Source organism: Arctopsyche grandis, chromosome 7 (assembly GCF_051622035.1).
Source record: "Arctopsyche grandis isolate Sample6627 chromosome 7, ASM5162203v2, whole genome shotgun sequence".
In the NCBI taxonomy this organism is placed as follows: domain Eukaryota; kingdom Metazoa; phylum Arthropoda; class Insecta; order Trichoptera; family Hydropsychidae; genus Arctopsyche; species Arctopsyche grandis.
Genome location: NC_135361.1, coordinates 2,582,764 through 2,598,697, shown reverse-complemented (window position 1 = coordinate 2,598,697; position 15,934 = coordinate 2,582,764). Strand labels below are relative to the sequence as shown.

The following is a 15,934-nucleotide window of genomic DNA, read 5'->3' as shown; positions in this document are numbered from 1 at the left end:
TCAGTAGACGTCGTCGTTACGTGCCTCGAATGAAACAAATGTTCGTGTGTTTGTGTGTTTTATATTAAATATTAAATAACGCGTTAAAAAATGAAACATCTACGACGCCGAAAAGCCTTCCTCTGCTTCCGAATCGGCCAACGAGAACGGAGAGCACCCGCTAACGGCAGATGGGAAACGGTGATGCTGTTGATGAGTCAAAAAGCCGCATTCTCCAGCATGGTACACAACCGGTTGTCAAGAGAGGGAGATACATACATACATACGATTCGCCATGCTCTTGCCTCTCAAATTTTGCACCGTATGCAACTATTTCATTCGGCCGAATTCACTGCAATCACAGAGCCGCCAGAGCGGTTAAAAAATGCTGTGACTACGAATCCACTTTAAAAATGTAAAAAATTAATATTTTGAAATGGCAATCAGTAATAAAATATTTAAGAGTAACGTTCGATAAAAGAATGAGATGGGCCCCTCACATTGAGGCAGCGAAATGCAAGGAGTTCTTATCAACCCAAAATATCTAATAAAATAGTTTTTTATCAACTCAAAATAAAATTATATCGCGCGCTCATATTACCATTAGTAACCTATGCTGCACCTGTATGGAATAACGCCTCCAATACCAACCTTTCCAAGCTCCAAATAATACAAAATAAATCCCTAAAAATAATTTATAACACACCCATATATACTAACTTGAAAAAACCGCATGTCATAAATAATATTCCGTTAGTCACAGACATTACTAACTGCCTAACCAGTAGATTCTATGACAGAATCACTAATAATCATACTAACACACTTGTGAAGAGTCTCGGTGATTACAACAAAATGTCTATACCCTTCAGATATAAACACAGATTACATAAACACAATCTGCTTTAGATCGTCGAATTTAGAGAGTCTTTAGTTAATATTATATATTATAACTATTATAAGTAGAGGTAGGATAGTCACAGTGCTATTCGATAATACATCTTATAATTAGTCACCGGACCCAGAAGGTGCCGCATATTGTTCAAAGGTTGTAAATGCATTGTTAAATGTTTGCCGAACCTTTTTTACAAATGATTTACAACAATGGAACAATGAATAGCACTGTGACTATCCTACCTCTAATTATGAGCATTTATAAGAATTGTAAATAGGTTTTTGAGCTCTTTTTCCTATTATGCTGTACATTAACATTACAATAATATAATACTATGAATACGAAAAAAAAAACTAAATAAAATTGTAAAATAGAAAATGATTAGTAGATCAGTAGCTATTAAAATATATATAGGATGCATTGTGGACATAATTTAGTAAATATAAAAAGCATTTAAAAATCAAAATTAATTATTTTACCCATTTTCGATAATGTACATATGTACAAACAAAACCCTCCTTAATTTGAGCTAAACATTGGAAAAAGACAAAGATATGTAGATTGCATCTGCATTGGTTATTTGGTGGGTCGCTCTCATCGCAAACACGATAATGTTAGCATCCATCACATAAAATTTTGAACGACCCAAAACATCTACGAATTTTTTTCACATTTGTTGAATTTAAGACATTGTCATCAATCATGGTGTACAATGATGAACGTCGAACGAGATCGCTTAACGTGCGAAAAATTTGTAATTCTGCGAGAAAAAATCACACCGACGAGATAAGAGAACGTAATGACGATGACGCAAAATCTTTCCAATTATTTACAAATGTAATAATAAATTAATTGATTCAAAGCGTTATGAAAACAATTTAAGCGCATTATTGCGCGAATAAAAAGGCTTCATGCTAGATTAAATCTTGTAAATACGCTCAACGTCAATTAACCTAGCATTAAACGATTAATATAATATATATTTATCGAGTAGTAATTACAAGTAACTTTCGCATTACACGTTTCATTAGCAGCTACTTACATACATATATACCGAATTTAAATTCGTGCATCATGTATTTATACAAAAAAATTGCGCTTTTACATTTTTTTTTTATTTATTTCTTAGTATAGTCCAGGTGCGGCTCGTCGATAGAGAATGCGGTACTGCAGCACCCCAAACAAACCAGTTTTCGTACGAAGAAACTACATACGGGTAAATAAAATACCCCTAAAACCATTTTTCATGAGCCGCAAATAGTAGAGACGAACGATTAGTATTTCACAAATGAGATTGACCTAAACTTGAAAGTCTTAGTTATTTTAACAACGCATAGTTCGAAATTAGCATTAAAAAAATAAATTAACATTCGGCAGCGGTTCTCAACGTTTTTATTTTGACTCGCGTACCCTCTAAGCAGCTAATTTCCAAAATTTAAACTTTATTATTGTTGTTAAGACCTCAAATGCTCTTTCCCCTTCCCCATGTTTGGAAAATAAAAATATTTTCATTTCTGACTTTTCCAGTGCGCGGAAAAGTCAGAAATGAAAATCGCAATATTTTTTCGCGTACCCCTGAAGATACAAGTGCCCCCGGTTAGAAGTCGCTGATATATGATATTAACAGAAAAGAGTGCACGAGTCAAGAACGAGGTTATTCTTATCTCGAGCTTAGTGTTTATATTTTCCACTAATTATATTTAGGCACATTGCAATACTATCTAAAAATATCATAATTTCAAATATACATACATATGTACATACAACAATATAATCATCAAGATAATTCGGGTCAAGTTTGTACCTAATTAAAAATTAACCGAAACATAGATAACGATGGATCAAAGTACCATAAAATTAAAACCAGTATTGAGTAATCAAACCTTCGCTTTTGAGCGAAATATTCACGCCGTCAAATCACAGCGTCGAGAAATTTCATTGACTCGGAGAAGTAATGGAGCAATGGAAGACTGAAATCCGGCGAGAGATGCTAATGACCGACCATTAAGCGGTCATAAACACAATTAATTCGAGTTTAATATGCGAAGCGAGCGGCGATTACACAAATTACCTGGAATGGAAGCCTGTGGAAGTAACCCGACTCCACAAAAGAAAAGTCACAGCTGTGAGTCACAAAGCGGAGCTATAGACACACATATGTATATGTACAGGTCGAGGAAAATAATTCCTTGGCTCAAGGGCCACAATAAACCACAGGGAGTCATAAAAATAAAATTAAAACCGATTCAACGAAGATAAATCAATCAAACCACACATTACAGTTTGATGCCAAAAGTCAATATCCTGACGAAGCGGGGCAATTTTTACAACTAAACGATGATATAACTACCGATCGAACCCACATCAACAATATTTAGACTATTGCAATACAAAATTACAATCGGTCGACATACTTTGACTGAAATTATAAAGTAAACTCAGTATTTTAGTGAGTTGACTACTTAGTGATAGTGTAGCTGGCTGACGAGCAGGGGTTCCAAAAAACCCCACGAAAAAAAGCCGGTTTTTGTTTTTGCCAATTGACCGGTTTTCACCCACTTTAGAAAATTAACATTTATTATAAGTTTTAAATTTTTATATTGCAAAAAAATTGTAAATATAATATACTAGTTGTTTTACCCGGCTCCGCTCAGTATTTGTAATATAAACAGCTTAAACATGGTGAATCTAATAGTAAATATTCATTTGTTTGAATCGAAAAAAAAATAATTCGAATTCAACCATATCGAATCGTCGTCTTGGAAACTTTGATTTGTTTTTCGATTGCCAACAAACCTTACATACAAACATACAAAGTCTCTTTTGAAATTATATGTGAGATAATGCAAAAAAAAATTGCTTAAAAATTAAGCATAATAGAATCTCAAGCTTTAAATAAATAATTATTTTTTATAAAAATTTTATGAATTTCTAGCTAAGCAGTTTTTTAATTATCCGGGTGAAGTTTATAAAATAAAAGGCTTGTAAATAATTAAAGGGCCACGGGCCGGATTCGAGGTAAATCCAACGTCAGATTAAACAAGTTGGGGGCCGTATGTAGGAGAACCCCGGTATATGTTGTATCTTTCGTCGTTAGAAAGTTTTACTTCTTGTTTGCATCGCACTCGAGCCATTGCGTCCTTAGCAAAACTCCCTTTGCCTTGTTTAAGTTATTGAAACTACCTTCAATAATATTGTATTGGTCTATGACCTGGTCTTCGCCCGTCGCTTAATCTCAAAGCAACCGCTAAGTACTGTTCACTTTTTTATTTTGTCGTTCAAAGAAATATACGCCTATTCCCAAATAAATTCTGGATATGCTCATTTTATGAGAAAAAAAATAATTAAAATAAAAACCCGGTATTTCGGTTCCGGTTTTCAAGCCAACTTGAAAGCCCTGCTGACGAGGCTCTCTATTCAATTTCAGTGAAAAATCATTTTCTACGTAACTTGAAAGCAAATATAGAACCACCATTTTAACAACATATTCAGAATTATCAATCTTTCCCCGAAACGAAAATATAGATTTCCTGGAAACCGGAAAACCGAGTGTGCTTATATTGCGTCTAAATTATTATATGTATAATAATACAAAAAACACCCACGATTATTTTCCCTTACTCGATTTATTCCCGTTTCATACAACCAACTATTGTAAATAACTCGCAAATTAATTCGAGCGAGCTCCGGAGCAGAGCGCGAATAATAAACCTTAGAGAAAATTGTACGCTTCGCTCCACGCTCATTGCGAACATTCCTACCGGTGCGGTACGGTAGTACCCAGCATTCCCCTTTGTAAGTGTGTACTCTGGCATACCATATTGTGAGACCTATCATTGGAAACGTACGCTACTTTATTACGTACATCTTTCGGTTCGAGAACGTTCAAAGGAATCGATCTCGTATGCTAATTTCATCCCGCAAAGTTGACCCAACACTTTCGATACTCAAGCACACCCACGCAACACGAAATATTCCCGCCATTATTTCTAATCGAATTTTTGTTTATGCCCATTGCAAAGGTTAAAAAAAGGGTGCGATTTAACCGTACATTGAGTAAAATACTTAGATACTTAATAATACCTTAATAATAAATGCATTAGAATAGATACAAAAAGTGGCAACGTTGCAATCTTCCGCTATTAACAACTGTCAACTGTCAAAATTGTTCACTTTTGTTTATGCATTACGTATGAATATGAATGGTGATGTCAGGTCGTAGTCGTAGCCAAGGTCGTAGGTCGCAAGCCGAAGAGTAAAAATTAAGGAATCCACTATAGAGGAGCGTTGGTCGTTGTCGATTCGTGTTTTGGTATTCGCGACGTTGCCGATACAGTTCATCTGTCATATTAATACACATTTCATACGCTTTTTAATTGGCAAATAATTTCTAATAAAATCTGTATCCGTCATTTAGAAATGCACACAAAATTTTTATAATGTACGGAAACTTTTTTTAAATGCATTTATTTTATAAAATGGACGTTTAAATTGTTCCCAAAAAAATACATCAAATTTTATTTCGGTCTAGGAACGACTAGGCTATTGTACGACTACACACATGTACTTTCTGCCCACTGGCTGACGCGAAGAAATGCCGCATCATCACTGTCATCATTACATACCGATACCGAAAATAAAAATAATTATAATGAATATTAAAAAAAAAATACATCCGAGTGTTCAAAGTGGGTCTGATTGTTTGGTTACTTATTGGTGGTGCGTCTCGAAAACAAAACAATTAACCGGTATCTGTTGACGTTCTGGGTTATTGGGCCGAACCGAACGACCGGTGAGAGTAAGCCGACTGACTGATTTAGATTCAAAATGTACAATGACAGTCCAAATATGTCGCACTTCGATGTGGATCATCCATCCAAGTCCGAAAGCTGAGATTACATATGTACATCGTGCACTCTGACCGATTCGGATACGAGCACACCCTGTCGACCCCATTCGGCGTGAGGATTCTCCATCAAAACTACATACATACATATATAGAGTCGATAGTTGAATTAAATATATCGATGACAGTTGGGCAGGCCTGCTCATTTGGCAAATTGGACTCACACCACCGGCCGATCACAATCGAAGCAAAGCATTTCCACTACCGTTTTCAAAGTCGACACGAACCTGCCCACATATTTTCGCACTCGATTGGTGATTAAACGGGAACAAAACACGAAGTGGACGAGTGCAATTCGTTATGCGTATTATTACGTGCGGGCAGATATCGGTGTGGCAACCGATTGCGCAAAACGAGACGACGAGACGAGAACTGCGCTAATTATGACAAGAAAACACAAAGAGTGATGATACAATGAGAAGAGAACAACAACAACAATAAACAAAAACAAGCCGTGAGAACGAGCAAAAGTTGCTTCACATCGATCGAAATCGAGAGTGCAATCTCACCCTTATAACACCTATGCAAATTTTGTGCACGTGTTAATCGGGCACAATCGGAGACATTCAATCGACCCGAAATATAATACAAATGGGTCGATTTAATGTGTTGAATCCGTCAAATTTAACGGTACCCACTCGGAATGTAATTTTTACGTCACACGATTGATTACAATAATGATATGCTAATGGATGCGCTCCGATCTGTCCAATGTTTGAATAATTATTTATTTATACCGCTAGTTTGATTTTTGGAGTCTACCGATGACCAAGATGTTCTTTCAATTATGTACATACATATAATTCACTGGGAATTTTAATTTATGATTAGATACATATGTTCCAGAAGCGTGCTGTGACTCTTAAAAGAGGTGACTGGGTATAGACTAAGCAAAATGCTTTTTTGCTTAATATGTCTTTTAGTGAGTATAATTTTTCATTTTTGTGCTGACAGAAATATCCTAAGTAGCCTACCTTTCTTAACAACATCTCGTTTGTATCCAAAACTTAATCTTCTGAATGATTTGTCGAAAAATCGATAGAGAATGCAACATTCCATGACCTCGTTATTTGTTTTCGCGAGCTCCGCACTGATTTGTTCTGAGGGAATCGTTTCGCGAGCCTAGTCCATTGTCGAATTTGTACTCAAAAAGTTGTGTTATTTTACGAAAAAAAAATAGTTCAGAATAAATCTTTGATAGATAAATCAGAATATTCCAAGTGAAAATTCTAAAAATGCTTGAAGAGACGAGTATTTTTTTTTCTTTTTTAATTAGACATCAATTAAACAAGCACACTCGTCTTGCAACAGATTGCTCCAAAGCGACGAGTGTGCTAAAAAGCTTTTTTGTTCTCTAGCTTTGTAGGACAAAAGTGAACCATTTTCGCAAATTGTCAAAAGCAAATTGTCCGCCAATCTCTGAGTGATGATAACATGAAATTTTTTTAACATAACAAGTCTTTTTACTTTATATGTACATACACTTCGTCAGTAGATAATGCAGTTTTCTTGGAAAATTTTCAACATCTTTTTTTTATATGGAAACTATACTATTTTTTAAAGCTATTCGTCATAAAATTCTCCCGTTAAAATTTAATAATTCTACCTGCTTACTCAACGCAGACCGATGTCTGATTTTTTCATATTACCTGTACATATAGATACCTGCAATCTATCCGATAAGTGGCAAGTAACCCTTTCAAAGCTTTTCATATTATCTACATATGTAAATCTAAAAAAAAAATGCAATCACTTAAAATCCACACTGAATTAATATAAATAAAACGGTTACCAAAGCAAGCTTTGCTAGTCGTAAGGATCAATCCACACACACACACTGCAGAAAGAGAAAGTTGTAAAATGCATATACATATGTACATATATATGAATTCAATTCACTCACTAGTAACCCAAATTATTATTGATTACATTGAAACGAAACCGAATATTTTAACAACTATGTTTTCAGAGACAAATCAAACTGAATTCAATTTTCATAACACACGCCAAGATAGTGTGTGTGTGTTAGTATTTGGAATCGATAAGTAGAGCTAATTTAAAAAAAATCCACTGCAGATTTGGCAAATATTTCAATATTTACGAGATCTATAAAGCAGTTAGGGGTGTTTGGAGACTTAATACATTATAAGATATTCTTATGTGATGGATACCAATATTTATTAGAATTGAACTGCCAAGAGGTACGAGAGTCAAAATAAGGTTGAGAATCGCTGTTTTAGATGAGAGCCTTCCAAAAGGCAACAGGGGGGGGGAGGAGTAGGAACTTACATATGTATGTATAATATGGCACGATTGAAAAGTTTCCAGACTTGGAAGCGATGCATTAATTTACACATAAATATAACGTGTTATGACAACATTGCACGGAGTAAGCAGAACGTAGCACATATGAATCAGCTGATAGATAAATCACATTTACGGCATGTGATTTGAATACATATGAATAGCATTATTATAATACATACATATATTATAATGCCGTAGAACGGTGCAAAGTCTGATCGAACCAGTTTTTTTTTTTCTTTTCCTTTTATTTATTTATATTAAATCAGTGCGAATTAATTTCCACCTGGCGTATCTCGTTGTCATACATATAATAAATAAAATTCACGATTTCGAGTCGTATTAATTTCATTAGGATGTTCGCAGCGAGAGGAGTAGCTTTTGCATACCAGGCGAAACTTTCGCTCGTCAATCTACGTCAAAAGAGAAAAATTAGGTTGCACAGTAAATCAATGGAATCATCGTAGATTCATGTTTTGTTCGGAAAAGGCACACGAAAAATAAAAATGGGAGGTCGTAAAAAATCATTTTGAGCTAAAACTGGGTCAGTTTAATTAGTACTCTTCAAAAAATACGTGCACGTATAGAGTAAGACCCCTTGAACCTCGCGACCCTCGGGTTAAAAGCCTCCTTTCATACATGATATATATGAATATGATACTTTCTCCGAACACTTAATAGGCAACTGTAGTATTTAAAAAAAAACTGACTGATCACGTTTTGTCTATACTTCATATATACAATTTCATTTACGAAGGCTCACCCCCACTCCACGAAAAATATGCGCATGCCAAGAACCGTTGCTTCTGCGCATCTTTTCGAAACGACCTCAAAATTACATGTAAACCAGATACTCCTGAGATTTATAAAACGTGCAACTCTAACTCTCATTAATTACATATATTCAAAATATATCTGGTGAATATCTTTGAATATTAAAAATCTTTTTCGCACAATCACCTAATTGAGATAAATAAGTTCACTTACAAACCTAACATTACTTAAGTAAGCAAAAATTATATTACTTAAGTTTAATTAATTAAATGAAATTTATTTATTATTATTATTAAATAGCAAATTGCTAATTAATTATTTCACAATCAACAATTTTAAACTGATACTAACAACTATAATATAACATAGTTGACAAAATTAACAAAACTATAATTAGTAACACTAAAATAATATAATATAATTAAAAACATATCATTTTATTAAACTTACATATATAATTGATTAAATTTAATTACAAATATATAATTCTATGTTGAAAACGGAAAACAATAAAATAATGACCAATTAAAACACTACACTGCAGCAATAAATGACGCAATTTATAAAGAATCAGAGCTATAGCTACCAAAAATTGTTAATCATATACGTATCTCGGTAAGTGGAGAAAATTCCCAAATGGTACTCGAGACAATTTAAAATGACCCAACGAAGACTACAAGTCCAATGAAATAAGGATAATGTAATGAAATGAATGAGTGTTATTCAAAACACAGAAAATTGGAATCCAGCAGTTGAACTACTGCAATGATCAGGGCCAACGCAAAGGTGCAGCAGACTAGGCACATGCCTAGGGCGCCATAGAAAAGAGGTCCCTTTTTCTGTTTTTAATTATTATATTGAAAAAATAAAAATATATATAATTTGACTTTCTTTGAACCTTATACATTCAACTTAAAACATGTTATATTCAACTAAATTTTTCTACTCGAAGTAACAATACCGATTGTAAAATATTATAATTTACGAGAAACGCAGGAAGTTAAATCTATGGGGGGGAGCTGAAACAAATCAGCCTAAGGGCACCATATACCCTCGGCCCGGACCTGCCAATGATGACGATGATTTAATACATGAACTAAGAGCTTTCATGAAATTTATTGTTTAAAAGTTTAAGGGGGGGGCTGAAACCAATCTGCCTAGGGGCGCCATATACTCTCGGGCCGGGCCTGGAAATGATGATGATGACTAGAGAGCGTGCTTTTTCCAGGAATCGGGGCGGTTTGGCTCTATTTACAAAGCTAATGTGCAAAAAAAAGGTTCTTCATAAAATTGAACAAAGCACAGCGAACGGCCCGCTTTGGGTCCGCACTCTAATGATAACTAGTCTTCAGCGGTGGAGCGTGCTTTTGGAACAAAAAATGTGAGTTTTCCAGGGCTATTTTCCAGGAAGGAAGGCAAACTACAAAGCTAGAGAGCATTAAAAAAAAACGGTCCACCATAAAAATGAACAATGGTGCGCAGGGTCGCGCCGAAGCTTAATGATGACGACGATTTAATACATGAACAATTGTACATACAAAACGAATAGTGAGAAAGTGCTCAAAATGTGCGACACCACAATAGGATCGGTCAATTAATCGGTCGGCCAGAGAAGGAGACAAGAAGGGGCAAATTGGAGGTGTCTTCATCATCATCATCATGATGATCGTGGCAGTTTTTTTGGGTTGGTTCCATTCGCGAAGACGAACGTGGGCGACCTTGGATCGTCGGGTTTGGAACCGAAGAACGGATCAACTTTCCAGTTGTGTCCGACCCGACTATCACGACCTTCCGTGGGTGGGTTTTTTCGCGAAGAAAACGGATCGCAGCCACCTTCGCTGGAAGGTGGTCCAGAAGAGCTCCGATCGCCGGCTCTGGCTAAACCAGACTCTGGATAAACCAGTTCCGACGGAATGTCAGGAGCCCACCTTGCATTCCACGGACAATCGAAACGCCAATAAAAAAGGTAGTCATCTCGTAAAACTAACTCGGCTCCGGAGATGACTTCTCTCTCTCAAATGCTGAAATTTATATATCGGTTTTGAGCACGAAAGCACCTTGACCCGAATTCGTTTCGTTCGCTTCGTTGTACACGGCAATACAACCTGCATTTACAATGTATGCACTAGAATGTATGCAAGCGAAATTGCATTTGAGCATGCTTTCGTACAGGAGGTGAACCGTCAAAAAATTATATTACCTATAGACATACATTTCAAATTTCACACTAACTTATTTTTATACTAAAACCTATGTAAATAGCTGCAGGCAACGGGTCTACGTGACGAGCCAGAATGTTAAATTACAATAAACACAAATATCGGAAGGCAAAGATTGAAAATCGAAAGATTTTAAGTCGAAAGATCAAAAAACCAGGATACACCAGGAACAAGAGGAACAGGCTGTTCCTCCCGTATTAATGTGCGCGCGCAGAATACGGGAGGAAAAGCCTGTTCCTCTTGTTCCTGGTGTATCCTGCTCGCGCAAATTAAGTGAGTATGTACCGTTTACCATGCACCCTTTTTTTTTTTTTGATCTTTCGACTTAAGATCTTTCAATTTTCGATCTTTGCCTTCCTATATTTACGTTTTCTGTAATTTAACATTCCGGCTCATCACGGAGACCGGCAGGCAACACGTTTTAGCTATATTTTAATCAAATTTATTATTTTTTTCCGAACAAACATTTTCTGAAATGCCTTTCCATTAAAAAACGATATGGTTAGATTTAAAACAAGAATTATACTTGAATTTTTTCGTGAAGACCACACATATTTAAGGGGTCGACAGAATCGTGGCTACAACTTTTTTTTGACCTTTCTAAGAGGAAAAAATCCCACTTCCGGTTTATAAAATTTAGTGATTATTTTTTTAATTTCATCACATTGATACAAGAATTATACTTGAATTGTTTCGTGAAGAACACACATGTTTAAGGGGTCGAAAAAAATTGTGGAAGAAAAATCGAACAAGAGTAAACTGCCACTTTCTGTTGACGGATGCTTACCAAATTTTATACATAACTTAGTATTGAGCTTAGACTACTAGATATTTCAGTTCAATAAGCTAAAAGGTTTCTGAGAAAAATATAAAAAAACCTCGATTCTCTAGAGTGAAAGTACTACTTCCAGTTCAGGTAAAAATATTCAAAAAATATTAGGGTATAAAGTTTATAATTTCTAGTACATGTAAAAAAAATTCACTGATTCGGTTAGCAGTTTGAGATAATTCAAAAACTTAAAAAAAAAAGAGAACACCTATAAATTACCATTTCCGGTCAACTTAAAAAATTGCGTCGTATCGATAAGAATTTCAGTAACCGATACTATGTAAGTTTCAGTTCAATAGGACTAACGGTGTTCAAAAAATCCCCAAAATACACAGACACACGCACATTTTTTTTCTAGATCATGAAAACGTGATCAGTGATCGATTCTGAGTTCGAATCAGTCAAAAAATCTCGAGTTCGAATTTTTGCATGATCACATAACTCTATTGTTACTACTTGCATAGATAAAGTAAAAATAGTCAGAGGCCAAGCGGGAGTGTTCGAACATTCCAAAACGTTTCATACATATTCGGTCTAGAATTTGACAAATAAATAGCAAATTATTCTCTCCATTATATCTATTTTCAAATGTTTATTTTAGGTGGGCTTCATTGGGTTGTGTAGTTATACTTAATACCTATTTGGTTTTATTCTACACATTTGTATCAATTGTAAAACTTGATCCATGTTTGATCATTTTGATTAGCAAAGACTAGGGGAACCGATTCTATCGCTTATTGGTAATAAAAATATCAAAATCAAATGTGTATTTACCTATCGAAAGTTCATCAGCCGAGATATATGTATATGTACATATGATTGCAACAATAAATTGAAAGTCTGAAATGGCGTCTGCGTCGAAATGGCACTTTAATTTCAACGGTGAAAAAAAATCAAAACAATAGAATTTTTATTGACAAAAATAATGTTTGAATTTCGAACAATGAAAAATTTATAAATCGTCGATTTAAAAGTAAAATTTATTAAATCACATTCAACATGAGCAAATTTCAACGATTAAAATCTGACAGAACGAGAGAGTAGCTGAAAGGAAAATATATTATATAAAGCTACTAAATTGTAGCATTTTAAAACGTGTCAATTACGATTATTTTTTACCATCGTATTGGCTTGAATATCAATTATTAACCAAACCGCAAAAACTGACCGGAAATTCAAAACGATCGGAAGAATGAATATGTTGTCAGACCAATGAGCAAAGTGAAATATGTATATGTAGAAGAACCTCGCAAAAATAAACATATGATTAAGTCGATAAATGATGGGTTTAAAAAGCATAATTTATGCAAATAAAATGATATCATATTTACGAAGTCAACATCACATCCTAGTGCCAATTCGCTTTACGAGCGTTTTATTTGTATAGGATTCTAGCAATTCCGAGAACGTGCGTATGTTTAATAACCCTTTGAATGCTGACCGACGCCGATCGGCGTTTTGCCGACAAGTCCACGGGCTTGCAAAACGCCGATAGGCGTTGTAAATTGAGCATGCACAAAGTTGACAAGAATACTACCCGCTAATAGCATTGAAAAAAAATGCATTGAACATGGATCGGGTAATCCTTGTCCGTGTTTATAAAGACTGGTTGACACTAGAATTTCTGAATTTATAACCATAGCAGAATTACCCGATCAAAAAAATCTTTAGAAATTTTAGATTGTGAGCATTACATTTTAACAACAATGAAGAAGATGGAACTAGTTTTGGAAATATGCATTAATTAATAGACTTGTTTTCTTTATTTTATATTGTTGCGAGATATATTAGAGTCTAATCACACCTTAACAAAAATTTAAATCCTCGGCGGTAGTTATCTAGGGTTTGTTTTGATTAGCTAGAATTTTTAAACCTGCTTTCTATTGAATTTCTAAATAATTCTAGTTGAAAATGTAGGCGAAATTGTCAGCGTGGCGGACTTTCAACAGAAAAGACGTCAGCACCCAAAGGGTAAATCTATATACATTTTCTAACTCCTATTAGCCAGCAGTACTCCCTAAATTTAAATTTATAATACACCCATATATACTAACTTGAAAAAACTGCATACCACGAATAATATTCCGTTTGTTACAGACATTACTAACAAAATAACCGGTAGATTCTATGACAGAATAAGTTATTAGTGATTCTGTCATGGTTATTAGTAGAGGTAGGATCGGAAGCGTGCCGTTTATTGTTCAATTGTTGTAAATCCTTTGTAAAAAAGGTTCGGCAAACCTTTAACAATGCATTTACAACATTTGAACAATATACAGCCCCCTCAGGGTCCGGGCTTTAGTTATTAGTAATAACTAGAGGTAGGATAGTCACAGTGCTATCCATTGTTCCACTGTTGTAAATCCTTTGTAAAAAAGATTCGGCAAACCTTTAACAATGCATTTACAACCTTTGAACAATACGCGGCACCTTCTGGGTCCGGTGACTAGTAATAACCATACTAACACACTTATGAAGAGTCTCGGTGATTACAACAAAATGTATATACCCTTCAGGTATAACACACAGATTACCTAAACACAATCTGCTTTAAGTCGTTGACCTTAGAGAGTCTTTAATTAATGTATTATGAGCATTTATAAGAATTGTAAATAGGTTTTTGAGCTCTTTTTCCTATTATACTGTACATTAACATTAGAATAATGTAATACTATGATTACTAACAAAATTAAATTAAAATTGTAAAATAGAAAATGATCAGTATATCAGTAGTGCTATTAAAATAGATATAAGATGTACTGTGAACATAATTTAGTAATAATAAAAAGCATTTAAAAATCAAAATTAAATTAGCCAGCAAAATCGAATTGGCTCGGTGGTTTTATTTTGAGATTCCGTGCTAATCTTTAATAGGGCTGAGCACCAGCGCCTTGTCCATACAAACATATTACACTTCTCCCTTCCTCAATTATGGCACTAGAGAAATTATTTTTTAATATGCTATGGATATCCACCATTGGGATGCATCTATCGTTTTATTTTTTTGATTAGTTATTTTCAAACATATACAAAATCGCCTCTTTTTTACACCCACGAAAAGAGTCCAGCGTGCTTATTTAACGGTTGATTTAAAAAAAAAAATACGCGCATAGTTGCACAGAAAATATCTTTCTCATACCGATGATGAAATTTTTTTAAAAATTGGTCCAGTTTCGGAGGAGAAAATCGGAGAATACGAAACCTCGATTTTGTCGATTTAAAATACGTATTATCTGGTCGAAGCGCAACTGTCGCATTCATTCAATATATATATATTGATATATATTGTCGCATTCACTCAATATATTACGGCAACAAAATTAAGGTTTCGAGTGTACAGCCCTCTTAATACTGCTGGTCAGACTTGGATATTTATGAATTCAAGTCGATTGTTTCGTAAAAAATACGTTTCTTAGAAAAGACGTCAGCACCCGAAGGGTTAAGACAATGAACACGCATTGAAATCAAACAAAAACAAACAATGGAATCGAATCGAAAAAATTAAACAAACTCACCGATGAACCTTCTCGGAGGAAAAATTCACACAACGCACACAAGAAGTTTTGAACAGAAGTTTTGAGTAGTAGAGTTTAGTATAAATTTGAAAAGGGTAGCCGCGGCAAAAAGAGTGCGCACGCGCAGACGTCCCGGCGCAAACTGACAGCGACTGTCACGCTCGCCGACTGCCTCTAGTATTGTCACACGTGTTTCGGCCAAAATACCGACTATCGAAACATTCGCGATACGATGCGACGGTTACCCTTTGCAGGTTATGTTTTGACGGTTGTCAAGCTCGTACGAGGAAACCAACCGGGAGTGTGAGGTCCTGAGGTGGAAGTGGTGTGGAAAGGGTGCGTCCGTCAGCTGATCGAAGAAGCGGAGACGCGTTCCGAGAGACTTCTGCGCCCCCCGGAGATGTCACGTTCGAACGTTGCCGATTGCCGATTGCCAATTGCGAGGCGCGTACTTGTTTGTCACGGCGGCCGATGTCGCTGCGGTCGCCTTTCGAGTAACGGACGCCGCGAATT

The 15,934-nt window shown here is 35.3% G+C and overlaps 1 protein-coding gene across 1 annotated transcript in view; it reads right to left on the bottom strand.

The window, feature by feature from the left end:
* LOC143914929 (uncharacterized) overlaps positions 1 to 15,934 on the bottom strand; it is a 218,411-nt gene extending 202,477 nt beyond the window's left edge. Inside the window, exon 1 of the mRNA XM_077435339.1 lies at positions 15,718 to 15,934. The gene's annotated coding sequence lies outside the window, so the exon portion shown is untranslated. The remainder of the gene's footprint in view (positions 1 to 15,717) is intronic.